This window comes from Myotis myotis, unplaced genomic scaffold (genome assembly GCF_014108235.1).
Source record: "Myotis myotis isolate mMyoMyo1 unplaced genomic scaffold, mMyoMyo1.p scaffold_m19_p_2, whole genome shotgun sequence".
Classification (NCBI taxonomy): Eukaryota; Metazoa; Chordata; class Mammalia; order Chiroptera; family Vespertilionidae; genus Myotis; species Myotis myotis.
In genome coordinates, this window is record NW_023416324.1 from 180,644,538 (window position 1) to 180,660,136 (window position 15,599).

The following is a 15,599-nucleotide window of genomic DNA, read 5'->3' on the forward strand; positions in this document are numbered from 1 at the left end:
GAGGATGGACGACCATAAGGAACTGCATTATGAGATATTTCACTGTTTCAGAAAAGCCCTTATGTAAAGGCAGAGCTGGGAAAAGGAAAAGAAGCCAGAGCAGAGCAAGCTGGGGTGGGGTGGACGGCTTTGCTGAAGGACTCAGAACACACACAGAAGATTCAGTTAGAATTAAAGGAATGCCTGTAAGTTCCATAGCTGAGCAAGAGGCTGGGCACACTAATCTCTCTAGGTGATTATATAGAGGAAAGTATCTGGTCTTCAAATGGATGGAGCGGGGAGGGGGGAGTGCACATCACCCTCCTCCACTGTGGAGAGAGAGAGAGAGAGAGAGAGAGAGAGAGAGAGAGAGAGAGAGAGCTCATATCATTTAGAGATCAGTAAATAAAGTTCCCCTAAACTCAACCAGGTGGAGAAATTGCGCAAACAAAAACCTTACCAAACTAATATCAAATATTTATTATTTTTTTAAAGGGCAAAGACAAAAAAAACAAAAGGTATTTGGGAGTATCTCAAGGCCATTAAAGATTCTGTCTAATCTGTTGCTCTCCCACAAGTACACCTACAGGCCTGTGTGATGAGAACTGATGTTCAGCATGAGAGCCCACAGACACTGCAAGATTTTCAATCATCAGATATTCAATTATGTACTCTGTGTTCTATTTACTAAAGCGGAGAAGCAGACATTTAAAAAATGGTTTTCCATAATAGGAATTGGCTTTACTTTCACAGACACTGTACTCTCCTGGTTGCATGTTTGCTATTATAATTTAGACTCCCACCAGCACTCAACCCAGACAATGCCAAGTACAGGTAGAAAATGTTGAACATTTGTTTTGGGTGACTTAGAAACAGAGTAACACACACACACACACACACACACACACACACACACACACACACACACACACCTTTTTTAACTGCTCTACAATCTTTACTTATAACCTTACAATCTTCTACCTAGTAACCTGTCTGTCTGTTTGTATATTCATTTATCATTATTGTGTGTGCTACCTTTTAATATGGATCAGTGGAGAGTAACCATCATAGTATTTACTGCATTATTCACAGTAATGTATGATGTCAAACATTTTGTTATGGAATGAATGTTTGGGTTGCCCAACCCCCAATGTGATGGTGTTTGGAGGTGGGGCCTGTGGTTGGTAATTAGGGTTAGAATAAGTCATGATGGCAGGGCCTTCTGATGGGACTAATGGCTTTAGAAGAAAAGAAAGGAATCTCTCTCTCTCTCTCTTCCCTTCCTGCCATGCAAGGACGTAGGGAGGAAGCAGCCATTTGCAAGCCAGGAAGAGAGCTCTGACCAGAAACCGAACTGGCACACACCTTGTTCTTGTTTTTCCAGCCTTGAAAACTGTGAGAAAATAAATTTCTTCTGTTAAGTCACCAGTTTGTGATGTTTTGTTATAGCAGCTCACACTGACCAGTACAGATCTCTATTTAATGATGATGACAGGGAAGATGGCGTTAGCTAACATTTGGATTTCTGCCATTTGCTAGACTTTGTCTTAGACAATTCACATGCATAAATACTTTTAATGTCCACCTCGACTCTATGGGTTAGGTATCATTAATTGGTCCCATTTGATAAATAAGGAGAGGTTAAATTATTGGACCAAGACCCTGCAGTCAGTAAGTGATAGAGCTGGGACTTGAAACACAAGACTGAGTCTCCAAAGACCATGTCCTCTTCCAATACCAGGTATAGCACTTCAGTTCTGAGACTTGTCAGTTAATTGTAGCTAGTGTGCATATTACGCTTTATGTTTTGCAAAGTTTGTCTGTTTGCATCTACTTCTCCCAACATGCCCAGGAGGAGGTATTATTGATCTTGGTCTCAAACATGGGCATCCTTGGGCCACATCCAGTGCTCTTCCCACTGGGCCTCATTTGCCACTTCCCTGTTGTGTCTCTCAGGTCTTACCATGTCGTTGTGGGTCAGCTGCATTCAATTGCAGGAACTCATCTCACTCGCTGAGGGCTTTTAGTGGCTGCTGAAGCCCATCTGCCTGCATGCCCAGGAGGCCTGAATTGGCAGGTATTCACAACCTCCTGCTCCTCTACGGCAACTCTCAACCAATGACTGATGGGAGCTGGTAAGTGCCCTGGGTCCCTCACGTTGAGAAGTATAATTCTGAGGTGTGTTCTTCACAGGCTCCTGAATTTTCCGCTGTTATGGGGTTAAGCTCAAATTGTTCGTGGGGTCAACATGCTTAAGGACACAGCCTTTAGTGCAAGGGTGGGCAAACTTTTTGACTCGAGGGCCACAATGGGTTCTTAAACTGGACCAGAGGGCCGGAACAAAAGCATGGATGGAGTGTTTGTGTGAACTAATATAAATTCAAAGTAAACGTCATTACATAAAAAGGTACAGTCTTTTTTTTTTTTTTAGTTTTATTCATTTCAAACGGGCCGGATCCGGCCCGTGGGCCGTAGTTTGCCCACGGCTGCTTTAGTGTCTGCCTTCTTTCCTTGTTTCAGATCCCCACCCCCTACAGCTGTTTTCTCTCACTCATCTATCAAAGGAAGTACTTGCCCTTGGATTCCTTGTCTCAAGTTCTACTTCTTTTTTTTTTCTTTTTGATTAAGGTATTATATATGTGTCCTTATCCTCCATTGCCCACCTCCCCCACTCATGCCCTCACCCCCCCTGGTGTCTATGTCCATTGGTTAGGCTTATATGCATGCATACAAGTCCTTTGGCTGATCTTTCCCCTTACTCCCACCCTCCCCTACATTCCCTCTGAGGTTTGACGGTCTGATTGATGCTTCTCTATCTCTGGATCTGTTTTTGTTCATCAGTTTATGTTGTTCATTATATTCCATAAATGAGTGAGATCATGTGATATTTATTTTTCTCTGACTGGCTTATTTCGCTTAGCATAATGCTCTCCAGGTCCATCCATGCTGTTGCAAATGGTAAGAATTCCTTCTTTTTTTACCACAGCGTAGTATTCCATTGTGGATGTACCATGGTTTTTTAATCCACTCATCTGCTGATGGGCATTTAGGCTGTTTCCATATCTTACCTATTCAAGTTCTGCTTTTGAAGGGATCCAAACTATGACAACTGTGTCATGTGACAGTCATTATACACTTTATCAGGCATTTTAGGTCTCCGTGATCTTCTCTCCTCTTCTCAGCATTGTAAATGTGTAAATAATATAGTTTTCCTTCATAGAACCTAGACTCTTGTGTTTTAAATTAAGGGGATGTTAAGGGAATTGGCCAGCCATTTCATGAGCTGCTCTGGAGCCTCCCGGGTCAGGGTGGGGCTCGTGATGCAAACTCACTACAGGGTGCTGTGGTGCCTCAGGTATCACTCATTCTGATTCTAAATCACAGGCTCTCTTGAGATGCTTGATGATGTTTGAATGTAAACGTGGCCACCCATCGAGTGGCTTCCTCCCAGAAGCTGATTTTGAATTTCCCTTGGTCCTGGAACTTTCATAGGTGCTTCCAATATGCTTATGTCTGCAAGTGTATATACTGTTTTGATTTGTAAGTAATTGCATACATGTTAGGTCTTTCTCTTTAATATCTGTGTCACAGCTGGGATAGCTCCCATTGGGCCTCCCTGGCTGGTTTGGCTCAGTGAATAGAAAGTCAGCCCATGGACTGAAGGGTTCTGGGTTTGATTCTGATCAAAGGCATATGCTTGGGTTGCGGGCTTGATCCCCAGTAGGGGGCGTGTGGGAGGCAACCAATCAATGATTCTCATCATTGATGTTTCTATCTCTCTATCCCTCTCCCTTCCTCTCTGAAATCAATAAAAATGTATTTAAAAATTCTTCTGAACTTTTTCAGTTCCAAGTTTGTATTAGGACTAAATTCAGACTGAAGGTCATCTTTGCACCAGGTCTTGTGAAAAAAGGGGGCCGATTAAGTTTGGCATAAACAGACTTGTCTCAGAAATGTTTATCTACTTAAGAGAAGCTTATTATTATTATTTAAACTACTCTTCACATACATTTATGAGGTAAGCAGAAGCACATGGAGGCTTGGTTTGTTACAGTTGCTACGAACCATTCTTATCCATTCACTAATGCAGAAGTTTACCAGGTGATATTGGTGTTTGAGTGAATAATTACAGGAATTGGTTCACTGGCTGGGGTGCATGAAACACCTCTGTGCTCACTTTGGCGTCATGCTGGGCTTGTCCTACTGCGATTTGGACTCTGTGGGGCCATTTTATCGGTGTGTGTTCTCGGTAAAGGAGGGAGAATTGCTTAAGCATGAAACTTCCCATCACACTCATGGGTGGTGTAATGGGCACTTTCTGGGTGGCTGCCCAGCTCTCAGTAATTCAACCTGCTCTGATCCAGAGGCACAGGCTCCTCGGTGCCATCTGCCATGTCTGGTCTGATATGACCCTGCCTGCTTGGCAGGGGCTAAATTTCTCAGTGGTATTCTCTGAATGTAAACAGGGCCGCTTGCATTGTCTCTCCTGGAATTTTTAAATTTTGAGCTAAAGACAATGGGTTGGAAAACAAAAAGATGGAGTGGTACTAAATTACAACATTTCAGAGGAGTAGTTCTGACTCTTAGTCATCCATTAAGATAAACAGGAGAGCTTTTTAAATATACTTATTCACGGGCCCCACCCACAGAGATTCTGATATAATTTGAATAGAGCCAGTGCATGGCTTGTTTTTCATGTGTACCACGTGATTTTATTATGTAATCAAGGTTAACATCAATGCTCTATGGGAAATGGCCATTGAAACCCCCGGAGCATCACAGAATCCTGCCAGTGTCCTTGTAATAAATTCTCTGTTCCTCAATGCCTCTCTGAATCTAGACAGAGTCAGTGTTTATTTCTCACTGCTAGAAAAATCTTTATATAGATGATAGCAGTGTCGGGATTATCATCTTTGCTTTTTTTTGTTGTTGTTCACAGAACTATTAACAATTAGCCACATAACTCCCATTTTGCCATTCTGCATCTGGGTTTTTAAAAAATTCTATTTTTGATTTTTCCATTTTTTCTTAAAAGATCATGCATATTTCTCCTATTATGTTCACTAATTCTAAATGCTTTTTTTAGCTCCCTATTTTTATGTCTTCCTAATTCTTGTAACTTTGGGAAATGAACAATAGGATAGAACACCTTGAATTTGCATTGGGTGAACTGAAGTTTAAATCTCATCTCTTCACCCCCAACAGCCCCCGTGTGTGTGTGTGTGTGTGTGTGTGTGTGTGTGTGTGTAAAATTGCAGTGCCGGTCCTCAAACCTTAAAGATTGTAAAATATCTCATTTACCTTTCTTCTTTTTCTGGCTTTCCTTCCTTTTCCTTATTTTCTCCACATGATCCCAAAGAGATGAGAATCTTATCTATTTGAGCATTTGTGTTATTTACTGTCAGTTTGAAAAACATTGCCAACAGACTGTTTGGGGTTTGTATCATCAAATATACACAGACTCGTGTGCGCGCGCGCGCACGCACACACACGCACACACACACACACACACACACACACAATCAAATGTCAGTGTAATCAAGTTGCCAAATATGTCTTTGGCATGGCTGCCTTGTCGGTGACCAACTGAGACCTCTGGTACAGAACTCAGTATGGCTCTGCTCCCAGCTGTACTGCCCAGCTGGCAGATGGCACACGCTGGCACAAGGCCACTGTCAGTCAGATCCGCACGCATGCCGTGCCACCCAGAAACAGGCCAGAGGGCCAATTTCTCCCTCTACACTGTCGGAGAAATGCCCTTTCAAAATGGCTTTGGATAATTTTGCAAGTGTGAAAAAGATTCATTTATTAACATTCCTTATTTACAGTAGCCTTATTTAAAGTTGAGAAAACCCAATCATGTTTAATTGAAAATATTGGTTGCAAATTGCTATGAGATTTAATAAAGTTTTTCCTGTCTTGAAATTTCATCACAGAGGACTGAGCCAGTGAGCTTTGGTGAGTCACTTGGGTTCCTCTCCCGGCCCGCAGCACCTTGGATTTTGAATGGCTCTGCTGCCTTGAACCTAGGGAGGCACCCTCTGTTCTTCTCACCTCTGGCATGTGGCATCCTAGTCTGTTTCAGTGTGAGGGATGGTCATCTGGGCTGGGAATCAAGAGATAAATATTTGGATTGCATTTCTACCACATGGGGTTGTGTGACCTCTGATTTAAGTAGGCTGAGATTTGATGATAATTCACTGAGAAGTTTCTTTAGCATTCATCACTATGTCACAGCCTTCTGGAGTTATCATTCCTTTAATGCTTACAAGCAAACAAAGCAAAATACACTCAAGGGCCATCCCACATATAGGTGGGAATCTCAGTATCTTCAAGAGGTGGGGTTGGGGACTATACTTCCTAGCACACCTTTTCTTGGTTTCCTGCTTCCTGCTTATGCTGAATTCTCATCTGCTGCCCTGTAGCTCACGTACTGTTTCTTCCCTTTTATTTTTCCATTAGTTCTTACATGGAAGACAATTTTGCCTTTAATTTTCTACCATTTTTCTTTTATCCAAGACAGTGTGCCTAGCAAACTTTTACTGAAAGTCTGGAAGAAAAGTGTGTGTGTGTGTGTGTGTGTGTGTGTGTGTGTGTGTGTGATGACCGAACTGTGCTCCCACCCCCCAATTCGTATGTTGAAGCCCTAAGCTCCAACACTTCAGAAGGTGACTGTATTTGAAGACTGGGGTTTTAAAGAGGTATTTAAGTTTAAATGAGATTATTAGAGTGGTCCCTAATATAATAAAAGCCTAATATGCTAAGTGTCTGGTCATCCATTCAACCAATCAAAGCATAATATGCTAATGATATTCTAAGGCCACTCAACTGCTTGCTTTGACATGACCACCAGGGGGCAGATGCTCTGACTGGTAGGTTAGCTTGCTGCTGGGGTCCGGCTGATCCGGACTGAGCGAGATGGGCTGGACACACCCTGGAGCTGTCCCACGGTCCCTCCCTGGCTGGCCAACCTCCCGCATCCCTCCCCGACCCCAATCATGCACTGGTGGGGTCCCTCGACCTGGCCTGCGCCCTCTCACAATCCAGGCTGAGGAACACCCCACCTCCAGGGCATGAATTTCATGCATTGGGCCTCCAGTATCCTTATAAGAAGAAATTAGGACAGAGACACATGCAGAAAAAAAGACCATCTGAAGACACAGGGTCCAGATGACCAGCCAAGGAGAGAGGCCTCATCCCTCAGAAGAAGCCAGTTCAGCAGACATCCAGCCTTTGGAACTGTGAGGAAATACATTTCTGTTGTTTAAGCTACCCAGGCTGTCGGAACTTTTTCATGGCATTCCTAGAGATGAATGCAGGGGGTTACATCAGAACAAGCATGGCACAGGAAACAGTTTACAATCAAATAGCAGCCATCTTTACTTGAAAGGTTTCTTGGCTGTCCTCACTACAGAAATTTCTGGTGGGCGGCTTGTCTGGTTATGATCTGGTCTTGTATTTGTTTTAAAAATATATATATTTTTATTGATTTCAGAGAGGAAGGGAGAGGGAGAGATAGAAACATCAATGACAAGAGAGAATCACTGATTGGCTACCTCTTGCATGCCCCAACTGGGGATCAAGCCCATAACCTGGGCATGTGCCCTGACTGGAAATCAAACTGTGACCTCCTGGTTCCATAGGTCGACGCTCAACCACTGAGAAACACCAGCCAGGATAGTCTTGTATTTTTGTTGTCGGTACCTTTCTTTCTCTTTAGACCTCCTTAATTCTCTCCATTCTACCTCTAAGGGGAGGAACTCTGAATTTGTCCAGGAGAAATGGAATGCTTAAGGAAACCCATGGCTAGGCAGGAGCCCATGGGCAGATGGGCCTGACAGTCCCTCTGTGGGCTCCACCACTTCCCAGCTGTGAGGTGTGGGATAGGTTATGAAACCTCTCCATTCACCAGTGTCTTTAGCTGTGGATGGGGATAGTGTCGGCACCTACATTATTAGAGCTGTTTTGATGATTAAATAAACAGTGCACGTAAAGCACTTAGCAGAGTGCTGAGCTCAACAAATACAAACTATTATTATGTCACCATCTCACCAAATGCTGCATTAATGGGTGGAGAAAAAGGATGATAAATTGATGCAGGTGCCCAACTAGCCTGTGTTTAAATGCTAAGCAAGGTCACATTTCTTTTGATATACTAATGGAACAGGCAGACTCTTCTCTTAGAATTAGTGTGTCTCTTCTTTTTTAAATCCTCACCCAAGGATTTATTTTTATTGATTTTAGAGAGAGGCAGGGAGAGAGAGAGAAACATCGTTGTGACAGAGCAATATCAATTGGTTGCCTCCAGTGCACACCCTGACCAGGGCCGGAAACCGCAACCTAGGTATTTGCCTTGACTGGGAAATGAACCCTCAACCTTTTTGGTGCACAGTATGATGTTGTAACCCACTGAGCCACACCATTCAGGCTGCATCTATTCCTTGCTGTCTTCTCTTCTTGGGACTCCTGATCAGGCACCATCAGATTCTCTGAAGGCCTGATAGCACCAGAGTGGGCCCAGGTGAAGGAGCCAATGAACAGGGTTCTTGTTTGCCTGCCAGACAGGGCCCAAGATTTCTTTTGGCTTACAGAACATCTAGTCTAGCTCATGGGGTAAAAGAACAGAAAGGAATTTGGACGAGAAATCCTCGTTAATAATAAATAATGTCTTTGTATGTTTGTGTGCATTTTTCTTGGGGACCTTGCATGGCTGTAAAGAGAACAATAAAATTGAAGAATACAGAGACCTGGCCCTTGTCGCTTTTACCACAGCCAATAGAATTGTGTGTGAGTGTGTGTGTGATTGAGGCACACGCTCACTAAACTGCGGATAACATCTCATCGCCAGGTAGACTCACCTGCACCTGCCATCCCAGGACCGGGAGAGAGCCCCGTTTGTAGGTAAGAAATGGTGAGGAAAGCTATCGGTAAGAAGCCAGCAGACAGCGTGCTCCCACAGAAGAGCAAGAGGATTCCCAGCTGACGCCAATCCGTGGCCGGCGGGAATGAAAGCTGTGTAGCAGGGTCACTAGGTTCTGGCACCGAGTCTTGGCTCCATCTCCTTTGCAAGCTTTCCCTTTTCTGTGTAGTTAATAAAAGGCATCGAGGAGAAAGCACCATTCAGGCCCTGACTTTTTGTCTAATGTGCATCCTTACAATGCCTCACACAGAGCTTTCAGGGGGTGGTTATTAATTACACACAATATGGATTATACAATCAATATGCCTGAATTCCTCGAAATGATCCCATCATTTGATCACAGAGTCACTTTGTTAACAAGGCAGAAATAACTTCTAAATGATGTCTAATTACCACCCTAACCACCAGATGTCAGTTTTTAAGTGCAGGTCACATCAAAAGGCATTTTTTTTTACAATTGTGGGGGAGGAGTGGCGGCTGGTGAAGGAAGTCCAGCAGTCATGGTACACGGCCCCCCAGGGAGTGTGTTTGGGGACTGGAGCTGAGTGGCGGGAACTTTATTCCATTTGAACAATGCCAGCTAAGTGATGGAATGCGCGTCCTGTGCTTCCTACAGTCACACTCAGGGGTGACCCTGCCCAGTGGATGTATGCCTGGGCCCAGAATCCAGCATAACAACTCCAAGTGTGTGCTGAGCTGAGTTGAACACCCTGTGGCAGTGCTGTTTGCAGGTGGCAGAGGCAGCTGTATGGCATCTGAGTAGTGGAGGTCAGAGAGGTGCCTTATCTTCTCTCTCTCTAAGCAGAACCATCACACAGACCAGCAAGCAGCCCAGGGACTGCGTGACCTTCTGCAGAGCCCTTCAACCCAGCTCCAAGATGACAGCCTCGCAGTGCTTCTGCAGTATCACTTCTCAGGTGTGTCCAGATACTGACACTTCAGGGGCTCATGAACAATGCCATTTCTTCATTGTCATAATTCTATTTAATAAGTAGATAATCGAACATTTGAAACTCTGCATTCCTTTCTCACCAAAGATGGCCCTCTCTTTGGGATGAGTAAAGCTATTTTCATTTGTATCAAAGAGGATGCAGCCTTGTCATGCATGTTTTTGTTTTTCTAAATTGGCTGACCAGTACCAGTTGATGTCCAGCTTGACTGCCAGGCTCTGGTGTGTGGAAATTGCTCCATTTCAAAGAGGCAGAGAGCCCTCAGTGGTTGAGCATCAACCTATGAACCCGGAGATCATGGTTTGATACCCTGTCAGGGCACATGCTGGGGTTGTGGGCTCGATCCCCAGTGTGGGGCATGCAGAAGGCAGCTGATCAATGATTCTCATCATTGACGTTACTATCTCTCTCCCCCTCTTTCTTCCTCTCTGAAATCAATAACATATATTGAAAGAAAAATCAAAGAGGCAGAGAAGTGAGGTAAAGGTGTTATGCCTTTATGCCTTTGAAGTTGTGGAGATTTCTAGTCACAGATTTACTACGTATTTTTTTTTTTTTTTTTTACTGTGGGCAAGATAACTTGAGGCTACAATGTGGGTTATGACACCTCTTTCCTAGAGTTATTGGAGAGATTACATTAAATATTGTAACCGAGTGCTGGCACTTGGCAGGCCCCGGTAACCTGTAGCTGTCACACCATCCAGCAGCAGCAGCAGCAGCAGCGTCGTCCATCATCATAACTACTTTGTCTACTCATAGTTTCATAAACATAGTAAACCAATTCCTGACCTGCCGTGTTGGCTTATCCCCCTGCCCCATTAAATTCCCTCTTTTAAATCATCCCTGTTCTTCTGGGTATGGCTCGAATCGAACTTTCCCCTCCCCTCACTCTCCCTGCCCAGGACACTCCTCTGTTCCACACTGTGAACGCGTGGCTACTGTTTGCTGCCCTGTTTTCTAAAGTTTTATTTCACCTGCCTTCTCTCCGCAGTGAAGATTCTGAAAGGCAGGAACTTGCCTCATGCTTGTGTTTGTCTCGTCAGTTCCATACCCAGTAGAGCCCACGTAATAAGAACTCAATACTTAAACGATACATAAAAGCACGTGCTAATTGTTAAGCACATTCACGTAACAATTGAATGGATGGTTAAGCGAATTTGGATTCCAGCACACAGAGTGTACAAGTTGGAAAATACCGTCGAACTCATCTACTCCATCTTTCATACAAGAGATGAGGAAACGGAGAGCCCGAGAAGCAATAGGCACTTGCACTCACAGAGTTTTAACCTGTGTGTTCCTGTTGCCTGAACTCTATCACGTTCAGTAAACATATACAGAACTTTTATGTCACAATAGAACTAAATATGTGACATTTCTGTGGAAGCATATTAAATTTTTGTATATGGAATTCCAGAAACTATCACCTTAACCAAATTTTCAAGAATTAAAAAAAATAAATCAGTTATAATTCAACATACTGATATTTGATTTCAAAGACCAGACTTCTATATCTCTGTGTGTGTGTTGGAGCGGTGACTTCTAGCTGCCTACCATGTGATATTACCTATCACTAGAGTCCTGGTGCACAAAATTCATGCACTCCGGGGGTGGACAAAATTCATGCACTCCCTCAGCCCGGCCTGCGCCCTCTTGCAGCCAACAGTTGGACATCCTTAGCGCTGCCACGGAGGCGGGAGAGGCTCCTGCCACTGCCGCTGAGCTCGCCAGTCGTGAGCCTGGCTTCTGGCTGAGCGGCACTTCCCTTGTGGGAGCGCACTGACCACCAGGCAGCAGCTCCTGCATTGAGCATCTGTCCCCTGGTGGTCAGTGCGCATTATAGCGACTGGTCTTTCCACCGTTTGGTCAATTTGCATATTAGCCTTTTATTATATAAGATTATCTCTATTCTCTCCTTGTTCTTTTCTAACAAGCCTGGATTTGGTATTGTCTTACTTCTCACCTTCACGCAGCCCATGATGCTTAGAGGAAGCTGAATCCATTTGGCTCCAGGCAAGGATTATAATGGATCTAAAACTAAACCACTCAGATTAATTTTATTTTATTTTTTATTTATTTTATTTTAATATATGCTTTTTATTGATTTCAGAGAGAAAGGGAGAGGGAGAGAGAAATAAGAACATCAATGATGACAGAGAATTATTGATCGGCTGCCTCCTGCACACCCCCTACTGGAGGTGGAGCCCACAACTGGGCATGTGCCCTTGACTGGAATCAAACCCAGGACCCTTCAGTCTGTAGGCTGACCCTCTATCCACTGAGTCAAACCAGCTAGGGCCCAATCAGATTAATTTTAGAGTCAGCCAGTATTTGACCAATGAGTCAAGAGAATGTGAAGAACATACCATGAGGCCCAGATGTCCACTGGAAGCAGTCTAGGGCCACAAGAGGAATTATCCTCAGGATAAAACAACACTGTGGACAGCAGAGCATGACATGAAAAGAACAGAAGATCTTCATGATACAGTCCTGCTGGGGATCAGCAACAATGCTACTTCTGGATCTCATGTTACATCACACCTTCCTTAATGTGTAAGCCCATTTTAATGGGGGTTCTGTTGCTTGCCTGACATTCTAACAGAAGCACTCATGAGTAGATACTTTGCTGCAAGTATAAAAATGGTTTCTGGGCAGTTAACAATGTATAATATTAGCTGTAATATTAATTAAAATCCTGCAAAACCTATCAGAGAGTGCTGAACTATTCAAGTGCCTCAGAGTATGTTCAGAGATTTCCAGAATAGTGACTTCTTAGATGTCACACTGCAACGCCCAACCACTCCAAGCGCCTATGACTACCTGAGTGCTAGAGCATGAGGGAGACCAGCTTGGAACCAGCTCTTGGGGGAAGTGGAAAATTTTGTGGGTCTGATATAGGCTGGGAGTTGACTATAAGAATAATGAAGAAGAAAGAGCTCTTAGAATGTGTAATGGAAATAAAACTCCTAATGCCTTTATTAAGTTCCTGACAAACCCTTCCGTTGAGTTATAGAATTTAATAATGGTCATAAAATTATTTTTTTATGTACCCATTCTGTGCCAAGTACTTTATAAACATTTGTCCATTTACTTATTTGAACTACCTTAATGTTATTATCCCTAATTAATAGGTGAACAAACTGAGACTCCAAGAAATTAAGAAACATGACTAAAGTCTAAGAGGGGATAGAAAAGGGAGCCACAGTTTCAATTGATGTCTGTCTTTAAAACGTAGGTTACACTATACACTATATTTCCTTAAAACATAATTTTGCTCATTTATGCAGTGAACATGGAGTATTCATTAAGTGCCTGGCACCGTTCTAGACCCAGTAGAATACATTAGTGAATAAAATAATGTTGCTGCTTTGGTTGAAATTACATTCTGGTAAGGGAAATCCACTAAAAAAATAAGTGCACAAACATGTATTTTTGTATATGTAATGCTGCACAAACTAAAATATTATGATAAAAGCCCACACTCCTTTTGTGTGACCTTCTTGCAAAGATATTAACATGTAGTGAGGCAAACTGTACATCTAATGAGCAAAACTGGTGCAATTTTGGCTACAGGGGAAAACCCTGTCATGGTTAGGTTGCAAAGATGAAGTCTGTGGGCTCTTGGTCAGGTGTTGCAATTTTTAATGTTTACCAGTAGGTGGCACTCATGTCCTACTAACACCAGAGACACAAACTTGATTGGCATATACAGCTTACACCGACTTAAGTTCTTTGTTTTTTATAACGCTAGAGCTTCCTGTGCTATCTAATTATCTCTGTTGAATGGGTTGGCTATATGAAAGACATAATCAGTACAATTTGGAACACAGGTAATGGGGCTGTGTAATTTTCAGTCACAATTTATACAACTCTTATTTTAAGGTAGTCCTAAAAGTGTACCACATTTTATAGAAGCCTATGGGTTATATTCATATTCATGATGAACAATTGACTGCATGATGAAAATAGGCTCAGGGAAGTGCAGCATTCTGTTAAATTACCTGGTCAGAACACACTTCGAGTTGAGAATCTAATAAAGGTTTTCACAGAGGAAAATGCGACTGAAAAATAAAACCCATTCCTTGAAATTGATATGCCTCTTAAACTTGCAAAGTTGTTTTGATAATCTGCATGGAATCTGTGCTATTTTAAAGGAAGGCAAACATTACAATATTCTGGATTTAGAAAGAAAATACATGCACATTTTGAGCTCTGATTAAAGACCGTTTGGTACCATCCCTGCCATCATCCCTGTCATTTTTCTTCCAAAATTAGATTGAGGGGTTAAAACATGTACAGGAGCACCATGGTGTCCTTTCAAGCAATATTGCTTTGTGCAGTGAGTGACTGAGACCCCAGTTGGGCGAAACCTGAGATCTAAGGGTGAACAGAATTTTAAAGGGTGCCCTCCTAATGTTTGCAGGTGCAGCCACTGGCTCTCCAACACCTCCTGCTACTGGCTAGTACACTTACTAGCCTGTAGTCTATTGCATTTGCCAAGCATGCTGTTTGCTAGCTGTCAGATTTACCATTTGAATTGCAAGGCAACATCTTATTTTAAAAGCTCAAGTCCCTTTTTGTTGCATTGTTAGGAAGCTATCAGTCAATTATCCACTAAAGAGATCTTGCTGCTGATGTCTGCAGCAGCCCATGAATGTGCCACTTAGTTGCTTTTTATGCAAGACCTGAGGAGTCTAGTGGATGCTACTCTGCATTTCATTTGGAAAAAGTTACATTTCAGGATGTTGCTAGACTTTTGTAAAGGAAATACCAACTTGTTTTATCCCAATTTTCAACTTCTAGCCTTGCATTTTGCCATCATCTTACTCTGAAGTTAATGTGGGTATATTTCTTTTTGTTTACTTTCTTTTCCTCTTTGGGTATGTGCCTATTAATCTTAATAATAATAATAATAATAATAATAATAATAATACATCTTCTTGATTTAAATTTCATTTATGAAGTTCAAACCTGTCCTTTCCCTTTTTCTTGGAGGATGGCAGGAGAGTAGTAAGTTTTCAATCCCCAAAGGGACCTTGAGTCTCTCTTCTCAGATCCTTTCCACTAAGTTCAGCAACTCATTGGTCTAAAGTTCCTGGTCCTTAAGCTTAAACTGGCTTTAATCCAACTGCTCACCATGCTGAATTCTTCTAAACAAAACCAGGTTCAATGTCTTCTACCTAAACTAAACCTAGAGTTAAAAAAAGTCCAGTTTGAAGATGATAGACTGTTTATAGCCTCACATTTGTTTTTCTTTTGCTGAGAAACCAAAGGAAAAAAACTGAAGAAACCAATGGACTGGTAATAACAACCTGTCTTTAGCTGGGGTGAGATGGGAACTATAAGTGGTAAAATCGTGTATAGAAAAACTAAGTCTTTCTTGGGTGTTGATTTATAGTGATAGCACTGAAGGTTTGAGCCTAATGATACTTAGGTAAGAAATCTCTTTCAGAGCCTATGAGGACTCTCTCAATTTCAAAATCTCTGCGTAAGTCAATTCAGTGCTGATCCTGGGACTCTGTCTGCAAGTACCAGGGGCATATTTTCTCCAAAATGTCTGGGTAAAGGATGAGTCAGGATGGGAGAGTCCGATAGAGCAGAATTCGAGAGATTCAAAGGCAAAGCACTTATGTAGTATGGCATTTCAACAGCGTGACAACTGAAGAGGCCAGTTCCTACTCCCTGCCTTTACTAAGTGAATCTTTCTTAGGATTAAAGAGGAAAAAAGATGGAGAAAAAAAATCAACTTTGTT